Source organism: Nicotiana tabacum, chromosome 17 (assembly GCF_000715075.1).
Source record: "Nicotiana tabacum cultivar K326 chromosome 17, ASM71507v2, whole genome shotgun sequence".
Lineage (NCBI taxonomy): Eukaryota > Viridiplantae > Streptophyta > Magnoliopsida > Solanales > Solanaceae > Nicotiana > Nicotiana tabacum.
The window spans coordinates 122,506,182-122,519,430 of NC_134096.1; the positions used below are offsets into that span (position 1 = coordinate 122,506,182).

A 13,249-nucleotide genomic window follows, 5' to 3' on the forward strand; every position below is an offset into this window, starting at 1 on the left:
ATATAAAAATATGAGGATCTCGTCCTCAACTCCGAATCGCAAGTATATTGCACATTGTGCCAACCGAGATTTTTCCATTCCCTTTCTTTATTCTTTTTAATAAATTTCGTAAATAATTTTCACAACACATAATGAACCCCTATACCGGTAGGGCATATAATTCATAAAATTGTAATCAATTATCCCGAAATTACATCAAAACCCACTATAGTGAGTAACAGAAAATCACTTTTGGACTTATAACCCTCAATAGTGTGCAAAACAAAATGATAGACACGGGCTAACATCATCAAATCTCTCAACAGGGGTAAACACATGAGAAGTGTACAAATCACAAACTCGCCCTATATGGAGCACGATAGGAGGTCTCACCTCGATAATCAGAATTGAATCAAAATAAGAATAGTGCTCCTTTTATTATAAATTAAATCATGCATGTACGACACCATCTGGTGTATTGGCCTCCACCAAGTCATAGCAATTATATCAATGGTCGGGCCTCTCCCTTTAGGGCGCCCTCTACCCATCTGTCCTCCATACGTATCTGACTGTGCATGTGGGGTAGTAACTGGAATAGAGCCTGAAGCCTAAATATTCTGATGAAATCCGGCTCTCCCAAGTCTGGGACAATCTCTCATGATGTGCCTAGTATCATCACACTGATAACAACCCCTCTGCGGGTTCGACTACTCATACCGAGTCAGTGCCAGATAACTAGAATAACCATTATAAGAACCCCGTGCCGGTGGTGCATTAAACAAACTTATTGTAGCACCCCGAGTATTCTGAAATTGTTTCTGTGACCCCTCTGGTACTAAAATGTAGAATTATTAAGGACACGGGAATACCGTAAGTCCCAACACCATCCCATACAAATCTCACCTCTTAATATATTAAGACAGTACTTGGAAAATTCAAGCACTTAGGGTTTAAAGTTGCAAAGACTCCAATTGTCGTGAATCTTGCATTAGCAATGAACAAAGGCCAAAGCATATCACAATTGGATTATGCTCGTGTGTTGGGATGCTTAATGTATATCATGAATTGTACACGACCAGATATAGCTTGTGATATAAGCAAACTGAGTCGATACACAAGCAATCCAGGTCAATCTCATTGGATGGCAATGAAACGAGTTTTGGGATATTTAGAACATACCCAGGACTTTGCTTTGCACTACAGTAAATATCCTGCGGTGATTGAGGGATATTGTGATGCAAATTGGATCACCGGTTCAACTGATTCTAAGTCCACAAGTGGATATGTATTCACTATTGGTGGAAGAGCGGTATCTTGGAAGTCGTCCAAGCAAACTTGTATTGCCCGTTCTACAATGGAAGCTGAGTTCATAGCCTTAGATAAAGCCGGTGAAGAAGCTGAATGGCTCCGGAATTTCTTGGAAGACATTCCATTTTGGCCCAAACCGTTGGCAACAATATGCATACATTGCGATAGTCAAGCGGCAATTGGAAGGGTTGGGAGCGTGATGTATAACGGTAAATGTCGTCATATACGATGAAGACATAAAACCGTTAGGCAATTACTCTCTAGAGGAATTATCATGATTGACTATGTAAAGTCAAGCGATAATGTATCGAATCCACTTACAAAAGGCCTAACTAGAGAGGTAGTTGAGAAATCATTGAGGGGAATGGGACTATGGCCGAGAACAAACCATTGTGGCAGTAACTCTACCTAGAAGACTGGAGATCCCAAGATCTAGGTTAAAGGAGATCAAACAAAGTCATTAATGACGGTTCAACATTGTCAACTAAAAGTTTGGTCCATTCTCTTGATGAAACAATGTTCAGTACCAAGTATAAAGCATTAAGACTTTTTAATGATTTCTAAATTTGATACGGGGTATATCAAATAGTGTATCTACGGGATGACACGTTTAGGAATTGCCTATGTAAGTGTGAAGTGTTAGCCTCTTCAAGGAAAATTTTGTAAGGCCAATTCTCTACGCACTTAATAAACCAGGCGATGTTCATGGCTGAAACGAACACAACAATGCGAGCCAAAGACGGTTAAGGGTTGGTTGTGTGACTTATGGTTGTCTAGGTATACACCAAAGTTATACGGTTCAAAGATATCAAATCTACTGATTGACCGAGTATATCCGACATATGTTCACTACGAAAAGTTCAAAGGGAAACCTACTTATCCTGATACAATTAATCCTTGCTTGCGAATCACACAGTTTTTCATGCATATTTCTGTGATATAGCCATTCCCCATTCATGTGGGGGATTGTTGGGTTTTTAAGCTTAAATATAGCTTAAAATTATTAGATTTTTAAGCTTAAATATAGTTTAAAAGAGGGTGGATGGGAAATGGAAGGGATATTGTCCCATATTGAAAGAGGAAAATATTTTGATGGGTATATATACAATTGTACTTCTTCTAACTCTTAAAGAGTTAAGAAGAAGGCAAGTCTCGCGCCGTCGTCGTCGTCGCTCACTCGGCTTCGGATTTGGATTTGGTCAAATGATCGATTGATTGATTAATTTTTTGGACCAAATTTATTTGTTAATAGTAAATATTAATAGAATTGTTATTAAATATCCGATTTTTTGTAAATGGAATATTAATATTAAATCCAAACGTAATAGTATATGCCCTTTGCTTTTTGTAAAAGACATTTACAAAACAGTTTGCACCTCTTCGGGTTTGAAAAACAGTTTGCACCTCTTCAGATTTGAAGAACAGTTTGCACCTCTTCAGATTTGAATAAACAGTTGACACCTCTTCGAATTTGAAGAGTTGCACCTCTTAAGTTTGAGCTCAACATTGGCTATAAATACTAGTCCATTCTCTCAGATTTTCCATACGAATTTCTGACTTCTCCTCCTTTCTTCTGCATTGTTTTAACAACAAACAAAGCAACAGTAAGTGTGATTTGCTACCGATCCTTGTGTTCGCTGAAACACTGGTGTTTGAAATATCGCTACTCCAGTGTGTAATTCGTTCTATCCTGAAAGGAAATAATCCACAACCTTGAGTACTAGGAGGGGATTAAATTTCTTAAGGAAACACTGTGAATTCAGTGGGCTCGGATTAAATTCTGTTTCGTTTACATTTCTGTTTATTTGTTATTTTATCTTCTCCAGAATTATTTTACAAATACAATTCAATAACACTATTAGCGTAAGAAATTTTACACTATCAAATTTTTTACACTGACGGTATATATAACTTAAATTGTTTAAAGAAATTTTACCTAGAAAAGTTTGTGTTAGGCTATTGTTTTTCATGTAATCATGGACTAAGAGTCTGCTGGTCAGTATCCTCTGAGGGTGACAAGATTTTCATGCCTAATATCAGACAATGCAGCTATTTCTAATATAAATTCCCTTTCATCTCGCATTGTTTCTAATTCAATTGATAGAACCTTTACACCAGCACTGCTTCCATCTTCAACCCGACCCTTTTCAAGAAAACAAAAACCAAATCAACATCAGCAACGAATGCAGTCGGAATAAAATAGCCATCACCCTCTCCCCCAACTACTCCGCTTTAACTGGAGTCGGCTATATGAATCCTCACTGTTCATGTCATTTCATTTACGCCTTCAGGCCACATATATTTTTAGAGTCTGCTGAAATTCATACATAAAATAGTATGAAACCTTCAATTATTTTTCGCTCATCAACCAGAAGAATTCTAATATCTATAGACAAAATCTATATCAAATGTTGTTTATATATAATTTACTGTTATGTACTTTATACTATATTAGATTCTTATTATAGCCTTGGATTTTGGTATTGCATAATAGTTCAACTTCCTGTTACTTCTCTTCCTTCAAAACTCACGCATTCGAAAACAAACTCACGCATTCGAAAACAATATCTATAAAATTTGTTTATAAAAAGTTTCGTAATATGATGTTTAGACTATATTAGATATTCACCGTAACCGTATAAATTACTATTGGATAGTCGTTCAACTTCCTCCTATGTTAGTAATTTCTACTTTACACTTTTATGTTCTACTTTAAGCAATATATGCATTAAACATAGAAACGGCTATTCTTCCATTTAACCAACAAGTATTGATTTCCTACCTTCTTTCTGTAGAGTTAAATCTTTTTCTTTCTATTGGTTTCCTTTTCTTTTGACATATGCAAAACCGGGTCCACAATATGTGGGTTTTCCTCAATTATGCTGCAAAAAACTTGATTTTTTCATGCTTTGCTCTTTTATGTTCTGCTTGAAGATCGACATATGCATTTAACACACCAGTTGAAGCCTAATGATCAGAAAAATACTTTTAGTTGCAGCAATATTAGACCTATCAGGAAAACTATTTTCCGATTTTTTCATATCTTGCCATTTTGCTGTATGTAAGCGTTCTTTGTCTTCCATTAAAAGACGCCCTCTCTTTACTCCTTCAAAGGCAACGCCTATTCTTCTTCATCTTTATTTAAACCAAACGTCAACTTCTCTTCCTCTTATTTCCTCCACCCCACAATAAATCTCATCTTTCTTCCTTAATTATTTTTTACCCTGCTCTATGATGTGTTCGTTAACTATCTCTCTTACGGATAATGCCGATGTTGTTATTTATACTCTTAAATTGATGTGTGAATATAAAAAACTAGAATACTGGTGTTCATAAGATTAGCAGAACCTTATACTGCTTCAATTCCAGTAGCACTTGCCAACTAATGTTTTCTCATCTTCTGTTTGTACCAACTGTAATCCCATCCGGATCCTTTCACCATGAATCCCAAATTGTGGTATTGTTGTACATTGAAATGATCACGAAAATATATGCTTTTCCTTGGCAAAATTTTAAAGACTTTTTATTTCTATTTAATTAAATATAGATTCTCCATATATTAGCATTATTATATTTTCCCTGCTCTATTCAAATGTGTTGTTCTTGAAGATCGACATATGCATTAAACACTCTTCCTCTTATTTCCTCCGCCCTACAATAAATCCCATCTTTCTTCCTTAATTATTTTTTACCCTACTCCATGATGTGTTACTAACTCTAGGGGTGTTTCACATTTAATAAAGCATAAAAGTAGTTTATATGATGACCAGTTCTTATAAAGTTTAAAGTACATTTAAACTGATTCCTACAATGGATGCAAATATTATATATCATTCACAGCGAGATTGTACAAATATTTGTCGAGGTAACTTTTCATTCTACATTTAACAATGTTATTTCTTTTTCTTTTTTTTTTTGGTTTCTTCAATTAACATTATGTTTATGATTTTACAGGTTCTGCTAAAGAATATGAAGTTTCCACAGATTTGAGTTATTGGGAAATCTCACAAATGCGGATTAAATATTTTACAAATAAACAAGTACAACTGAGAGCTGACATATATAAAGGAGTTTTACCAGATCATTCATGCAAAGAATGAATTCAAATATATTTGTGTCTGTAAAATTTTTATAAATGTTATTGCATTTGTGACCTTTGAATCCAAGAATGACTCCGAATATATTTGTATATACAAAGATATTACATATGTTATTACATTTATGACTTTTGAATTAGATTGTTGCAGATAATTATATTGTTGAGATAGGATTTTATTTGTTTCAATGGTTTTCTACATTTAACATTACGTATATCACAGTTACAAGTACAACTGAATAGGTTTTCATATATTTAAGGTTGCAGATTGAATATTTTAAAGTTAAACAAGTTACAACTGATAGCTGAAATATTTATAGGAGTTTACTAGAGTATTAATGCAAAGAATGACTTAGAATATATTTATTATATCATTTTTAAGCGCTAGAAATTAACGTTAACCAACAAATTTCTGATGCAACATCCCATTGATTGTTTTATCTCATTTTCCTCATATGCTGAAAGATTTACATAAAAGGAAAAAGTTGAAGTGCAAAAGAAGAAGACAATAAAAGCTAGAATTTTAACTCTCCACCCCCCAGTCGTATGAAGATTTCCACTTCTACCGACCTTCCCCGTGTGCCATCTCTATTAGGATTTTCATACAACTGTAGATGACAAACTTTTCGGTATTATGTAGTTGTCAACGGACAACCTATTTTTCTTACCTTCGGTGGTTTATTGCTATTTATTTCTGCAAAAAATACAAATTATAATCAACTATGAAAGAGTTGGAATACTGATACCATATTTTCATTGGGAACAACTGGATGATATACTTAATTCTTTGTAGTTAGATGACGATTTTGTAAACTTTTAAATGTACTTTTACAATGGCGTGAAGGACCGATGATTCATTTACAATTAAAAAAAATTATATCGGAAGCTTCAAAGATTACATGGGAAAGTGGATTGCCAAGGTGATATGACAACTCTCTCTAACCAATATATCTTTTATCTCCATTTTTTAATAATCTTTCCATCCATTCTTATAATTCACTCTACTTAACACCCCACAACATCTCTAATCTCTTTTATCTAATCTCTTATCTCTCTCTAATAATTAATAAATAAAAGTACAACCAGATTGCCTAATGAACCCCAAATATCCGTTTGTCTTAAAAAGCCCAACTATATCCGTTTGGTTGTCCCTATGAAAGCTCACGTTGCACCAATTTTTTCATAACCCAAAAAGTAATCTTAATCGGTTCCTTCATATATCTGACTTCATTCATAATGACGCCCTCTTCATCCTCCTGGGCAAAACCTGCCTCCGTTATAGTGGCTTTTCCAAAGGGTTGTAACTTTTCAATTAACCGTTGGCATCATTTAAAATTTTTAACCGAATCCTTTTTATAAAAGCCTCGCATACCATTGTCCTCAAACAATTTCTGCTATCCTTCTTAAACTCATATGCTATTTTCCTATCCTTAAACTGTTATACACAATAATATACCTCCACAAATCCAAAGCCTTTGCGGCAAGGAATTTGTTTTCAAGCTACGATTAAACAATTACAATCTTAAAGAGGGGCTTAAAAATTATACGGTATTCATGTTGTTCATTCCAGATGAGAATCTGGAATTGCAATACACAACAAGGACAGAACAAAAGGTATTGTGATATAGGTTGTTTCAAATGGTAATCCAGATGTATATGTACACTGAAAATATGTTTTATTTTCGTTGCTTATGCAGGGGAAAAAGAAAGTTGAGGATAACATTGCAACAAAACGTTTTGTTGAAGGAAAGGTAAATTTCTTTACTGTTTTATTTAGCAAACTTTCAACTACTAAAAAAATTAGCATATTCAATAGATATGTAAATAATATTTATTCTGAAAACTATACAGGAATCTACTAATGTCTCTTTGGAAGACTTTGAAGACTCCTGAAGATCCACATGTCAATGACGGTGTTAACTGTAGGAAGAGAAGAACTTCATTAAGAAAGATTAGAAAGAGAAAAAACCTAATCATACATGACGATGAAGTTATCGAGCAAGCCACCAAAAAAACAAGAAGTAGAGTGTTTATTTGTTGGTTTTAGAGCTTTTGATGTTTAAGAGTAGACAAAATTATTGTATCCTTTTGTGCTTTTCAGTATGGTCACTGCAGTAGAAGTTGTATTGATGTACAAATTTCTCTAATGTTGCAGTTTGTTTTGGTAAACTTATTGATGTAAACATGTTTCAAAATAGTATTGTCTCCATGTCATGTCATTGTTCGAATTTAACTTTAATATATGATCTTTATTTCCCGTATTGTTGTTATTACAAAACTGCATGAGAATATAACCTTATATCGTGAAATAACCACCGAGAAAAAACCCTGCAATAAAAAGACAAAAACAAAGCGTACTAAAATAAGAAACACACCTTCTCTTTCGTTGTTCATGTGTATCTTTTTCAAATTTCCCCATTCTAATTTCTGTTATCGTACAACTTGAAATCAAGGTAAAAACTATGGAACATTAAAAGTTGTACATCTAATGATTTGGAAACTGTACTAGCATGTATATGGTTGTTACTATGGAATGACAAGGAACTAAAGATGTCTTCGACGCAAAAAAAGAGAGCATGTATATGAGTTTTAAGTACAACAGTCTTTGTTTTAACATTTTTATGTATGTTATGAACATGACATAGATACCTTTAGACACAAAAAATACATAGCAATTCAAATGACTTATTTTCCTCATTCTCTAGAAGGAAGCAAATTGAACGTATTCAGTAGCAAAAATATACAACAGTGAATTTTCTTATGTTATGTTGTTCATGACTGCTGATTATTTGTCTAAAGGTGGTGAGAGGTGGTGAGAAAGACATTTTCTCTCCTATGGATATGATTCTCAACAAAACTTCTTTAATCATTTGGGATGAAGCCCCCATGGCAAATAAGTTTTGTTTTGAAGCATTAGATAAGACATTGAGAGATATTCGGCGAGTGAGGTATGAAATAGCTCTGACAAACCTTTTGGAGGCCTTACAGTCGTATATGGTGGTGATTTTTGCCAAATATTACCTGTTATTCCAAAGGGTACTCAAGCTGATATTGTTGATGCATCACTAAACTCCTCTTATTTGTGGCCATTTTTCACAATATATGAATTGAAGCAAAATATGCGACTATGCAATGGAAATTGGAACTCTCTCGTAAATGAAATATCGCATTAATTAAGTGGAAGAAGGTAGATGGGGCACGACGATAATTTCCCGACTTTCGAACCTTGCGCCCTATTACATTTGGGAATTGCTCTTAAAATGATGAACAAAAACAATACTCTCTAATGGATGGATCAATAAATTATGGTGAAAAGAAATAGCCAATTCAGAGAAACTGAGTTAAAATTAAAAAGTAAAAATCATTATAAACATTTTTAAAAAAATGAGTGTTACATAGAAGAGAAAAAACTAGATTTGATAACGTTCATCATTTAATTAAATGAGAGAAATTTATCTTTTTTTATCACTCAGTTATATAACTTTAATTAAAACTTTAAAATATTTTATTAATAATAATTACATAAAATATATGTGACACATAATACTTAAAATTGGGGCCCTTAATATATGAAGAATTAACCCAAATAGCCATCCACCTTATCACTTAAACTAAAAATAGCCAGTGAATGTATAATATATGCATAATTTATGTATTACATGTGCATAATTGTGTATAATCAATGTATATGACTAGAAAAAGTAAACAATTAATATGACCGGTTATTTGTGTAAAGATCCCTTAATATATTGGAGGCCTAAGACAAGACTTCATTTGCCTTACCTTAGGCCGCCCCTGCTTGTTTGTTGTAAAATCTTTTCCGAATATTTATTACATATAAGCATGTGATATTTGTACACCTCAGAGTAGTTATTTTGCTCTGAGTTCTGCTTAGTAGTTTTAATTTGCGCACAAAGAAAAACAGAGGTTGAAAGTAGTCATCACGGAAGCACGTTGATAATCATACTTTATACGATGTAAAAGATAGCATATAAAGCAATTATACCCGATTTATACCTCCCATTTATGATTACTCATAAATCTGCCTTGTGGATTTCATGCTCTACAGTCCAATTGGAACAAAGCAATCTATCAAGAACTTAATATGGCAAGATCAATCTATCACTTGTATACGAACATCTAAATGATACACGTACTTAAACTATAGCCCAAGAAAGTTAAAGCAAAAATTATTAGGTGAAGAGCGATAAGATAGTATGGTCATTAGTTGATCTGCTCGCTAATGAACAACTTGCCCAAGGTTATCTTTACCATGCTAGAAAGATCAAGCATTTGTTTGCTTAATTTATATACCATTTACTCTAGAACAAATAATCAAGCAACACTGGAAGATAAAATCCTTCTTCTCACAACAGCAATGTCATTGCAAAATAAACAGAGGAAGAGAACTGAAGAAGATGAAGCGAAGAACTTTTTTACGCATTGTGAAGCTATACCCAAAATTTGACTTCTTAATTAGGCTTTGTATGCGGTCGAAATAGATTTCGGCGTTCGTATGATTGATTGAGTTCGAAACATAATCGATCGAAGCAAGACTTCGAGACGGGTTCCGAAGATGGTACAAACAAGCTTCGAGTCCGAGGGCCAATCAATGTCGAGCTCGATATCATTATCAAACCCGAATCCAAATCGAACTATGATGTAAAGTAAAGTTATCGAGCTTATGATCCAGAGACCGACCAACATCGACCCCGAATCAATTCAAGGGTCCGAGTCAGAATCGAGCTCAAGCCAAGATCGAGAGCTCGAGTCAAGACCGAAAACTCAAGTCAATATCGAGCTCATAGACAAGAGCCGTTGCAATCCCACTAGAGGAGAAAATCTTGGCAGGAATTGTGGAAAAACTGATTTATCATGGGTCTCCCATTATGTATTTTTAATTATATCTAAAGTAAAATTCTTCTACTATAAAGGGGATGGTTATCATTTCCGTAGAGGACAAATTTTTGCTTACATTGTAATTCAAGCATCATATTCTCCTATAGTAAAGAGTTGTTCTTTCAAACTTTTTAATTTGATTCTACTTGTTTAGTCCTAAAATTCATCTTTTTTACAACCTTGTCTATTTTGCATTCTTTGCAATCTATACTTGATATTTCTATTTATACTTACGATTTGTATTAAGCTACACCACATATCCTTAGAACTACGTACAAATTCAACTCTATCCGTTTTTCGGGTAAACAGTTTAGCGCCCACCGTGAGGCTAAGGATAAAAGTGGTTATTTGATACGAATCTGCAAAAACACACTATTGTGTTTTGTGCTTGTTTCCGAAAATATCTTGGATTTCGGATTAGCAACGACTAACTACCAGTCAAATGGCCTCACCAATCGACAACGAAGCCAGTCTTCAAGATGAGAACAATAACTTGACACCTAGTACCGAAAGACCACTTGTCAACGCCGTTGGAGCTCGAATCGGAGCACCGATAGATATCAATTCGCATGTGGCCATTGAGGCGAACCTACATTCTGAACCCGAAAATAGCATTCATGGTGGCACTCGGTCTGCAACTCAAGATACCCATAACGTCGAGGAAAACGGCGTTAGCTTGCGTATGATTTTCGAAATGTTGCATTCTCAACAGGCAGCAATAGCTCAGTTGCAGAGCCAAACCCAGCTAGAAAACATGCTGGAGCCCAATCCACCTCGAGAAATCACCCACAGAACAGATCCAGCCATAGTGAATTCAAATAAGCAAGAATCGAGGACTACTACCAAAATTGCTAAATTGCTCGAGGAACTCACAAAGCGAGTCGAAGCCAACGATAAAAAAGTAGAAACATATAACTCCAGGATCGATCAAATCCTGGGAGCTCCACCAATGATAAAAGGGCTGGATTCAAAACAAAATCGTGCAAAAACCTTTTCCCTCGAGCGCAGCCCCAAAACCAATCCCAATAATATTCCGTATGCCCGATATTCCCAAATATAACGGAATGACCGATCCCAACGAGCACGTCACTTCTTACACATGTGCCATCAAGGGCAATGATTTAGAAGACGATGAAATCGAATCTGTGTTGTTAAAACAATTTGGAGAGACCCTCTCGAAGGGAAAAATGATTTGGTATCACAACCTACAACCAAATTCCAATGACTCGTTCGCCATGTTAGCAGATTCTTTTGTGAAAACACATGCCGGCGGCATAAAAGTCACAACAAGAAAATCGGACCTCTTCAAGGTAAGACAAAAGGATAACGAGATGTTGAGAGAGTTCGTATCTCATTTTCAAATGGAACAAATGGATCTGCCAAGAGTCTGACACGACCCAAAATCCCACCACAGGCGTCGTGATGGCACCTAGTCTCTAAGACTAGGTAAGCCGATTTCTATTACATTTTGAAGCCATTTTTTTTATATAAAAAAAAATCTAACTGCGGAAATAATTACAATACACAACCTCCCAAGACTGGTAGTACTGAGTCATGAACTCTAACTGAATACATAGAATGATCACGAGGACCGAATATACAATACTGTTTGATTTTAAATTAACAGTACAATGAAATAAAAAGACTCCAATGGACTGCGACGGCCAAGCAGCTCTACCTTGAATCCTTATGATCGAGCTTTAACTATGCTCAAGTCGATATCTTCAATACCTGGCTCTGCACAAAAATGTGCAGAAGTTTAGAGTGAGTACACCACAACGGTGCCCAGTAAGTATCAAGACTAACCTCAATGGAGTAGAGACGAAGTACAGTCAAGACACTCACTGGTCTAATAACCTGTGCAATATAATATACAAAATAATAGAAAACAAATAATAATAAAGGCAGGATAAAACAACCAGTGATATGCACAACGAACAACAAGAACACCATTAATATCACTCAACAATTAATAAACACAATTACACCCAATTAAATCAAGCCCTTCAAATAAATGTCTTTCACATAGTTCTTCCAAATAACTCTCTTTCAAATATAATTCTCTCAAATAATTATTTTTCAAATATAATTCTTTCAATAAATATTTTCAAATACAATTTCCTCAAATAAATATCTTTCAAAATACAATTCTTTTATATGATACTTTCTAAGTAAAAATCATTTCAAATAAATATTTTGAATATAATTGTTTCAATTAAAAAGTCACCATGTGACACCTTATTTCAAAATCATCACAATACGGGTCTCATCCAATTTTCATATTTTTCGTAAATACGGGTCTTAGCCCATTTTTATATTTCCACGGCACCTCGTGCCCATAATTAAATCATCATATTTTTCCGGCTCGTCGTGCCCTCATTCTATATCACAACTGCACGGACAATTCACGTGCCAAATATCATTATCATTTCATCACAGCACCTCGTGCCCACATTTTATATCACAACTGCACGGACAATTCACGTGCCAATATCCCCATTTCATATCACAATTCACGGCACCTCGTGCCCACATTTCATTTTATAAACCGCCTGACAATAGCCAGAGGCTCCCAATTTCAACAAAATCAGATTATTATCAATTTACTAACAACAAGACAAGTTGCACAAGGTATAAAATAAACACAAGAAAATCACATCACATGAAAATTTTCAACACCACAAACCCACATCATCACATATCGTCCCTGACAATAGCCACCCTTATCGCTCCTATAGCCACCCTTATCGCTCCACCCAGACAATATCAATAGCCAACGAACACAACAGTCAAATGCCACCCTTATAACCACATAATATCAACGGTGAAATGCCACCCTTATCTCCCCAAAATAACAACTCACACAACATAACAATTTACACGGAAAATTATCACAACATAACAAAAATCAATTTATATCACAATTTGCCCAATGGCCACAACCAAATTTCAAAGATACAACCAAGT

At 34.8% G+C, this 13,249-nt stretch overlaps 1 long non-coding RNA gene across 1 annotated transcript; it reads left to right on the forward strand.

Moving 5' to 3' along the window:
* The first annotated feature begins 6,693 nt into the window (after nucleotides 1-6,693).
* Nucleotides 6,694-7,549, forward strand: LOC142171441 (uncharacterized). The gene is made up of 3 exons (XR_012701005.1): nucleotides 6,694-6,997; nucleotides 7,081-7,134; nucleotides 7,235-7,549. It is a non-coding gene; the product is annotated as an uncharacterized LOC142171441 (long non-coding RNA).
* The last annotated feature ends 5,700 nt before the right edge of the window (nucleotides 7,550-13,249 follow it).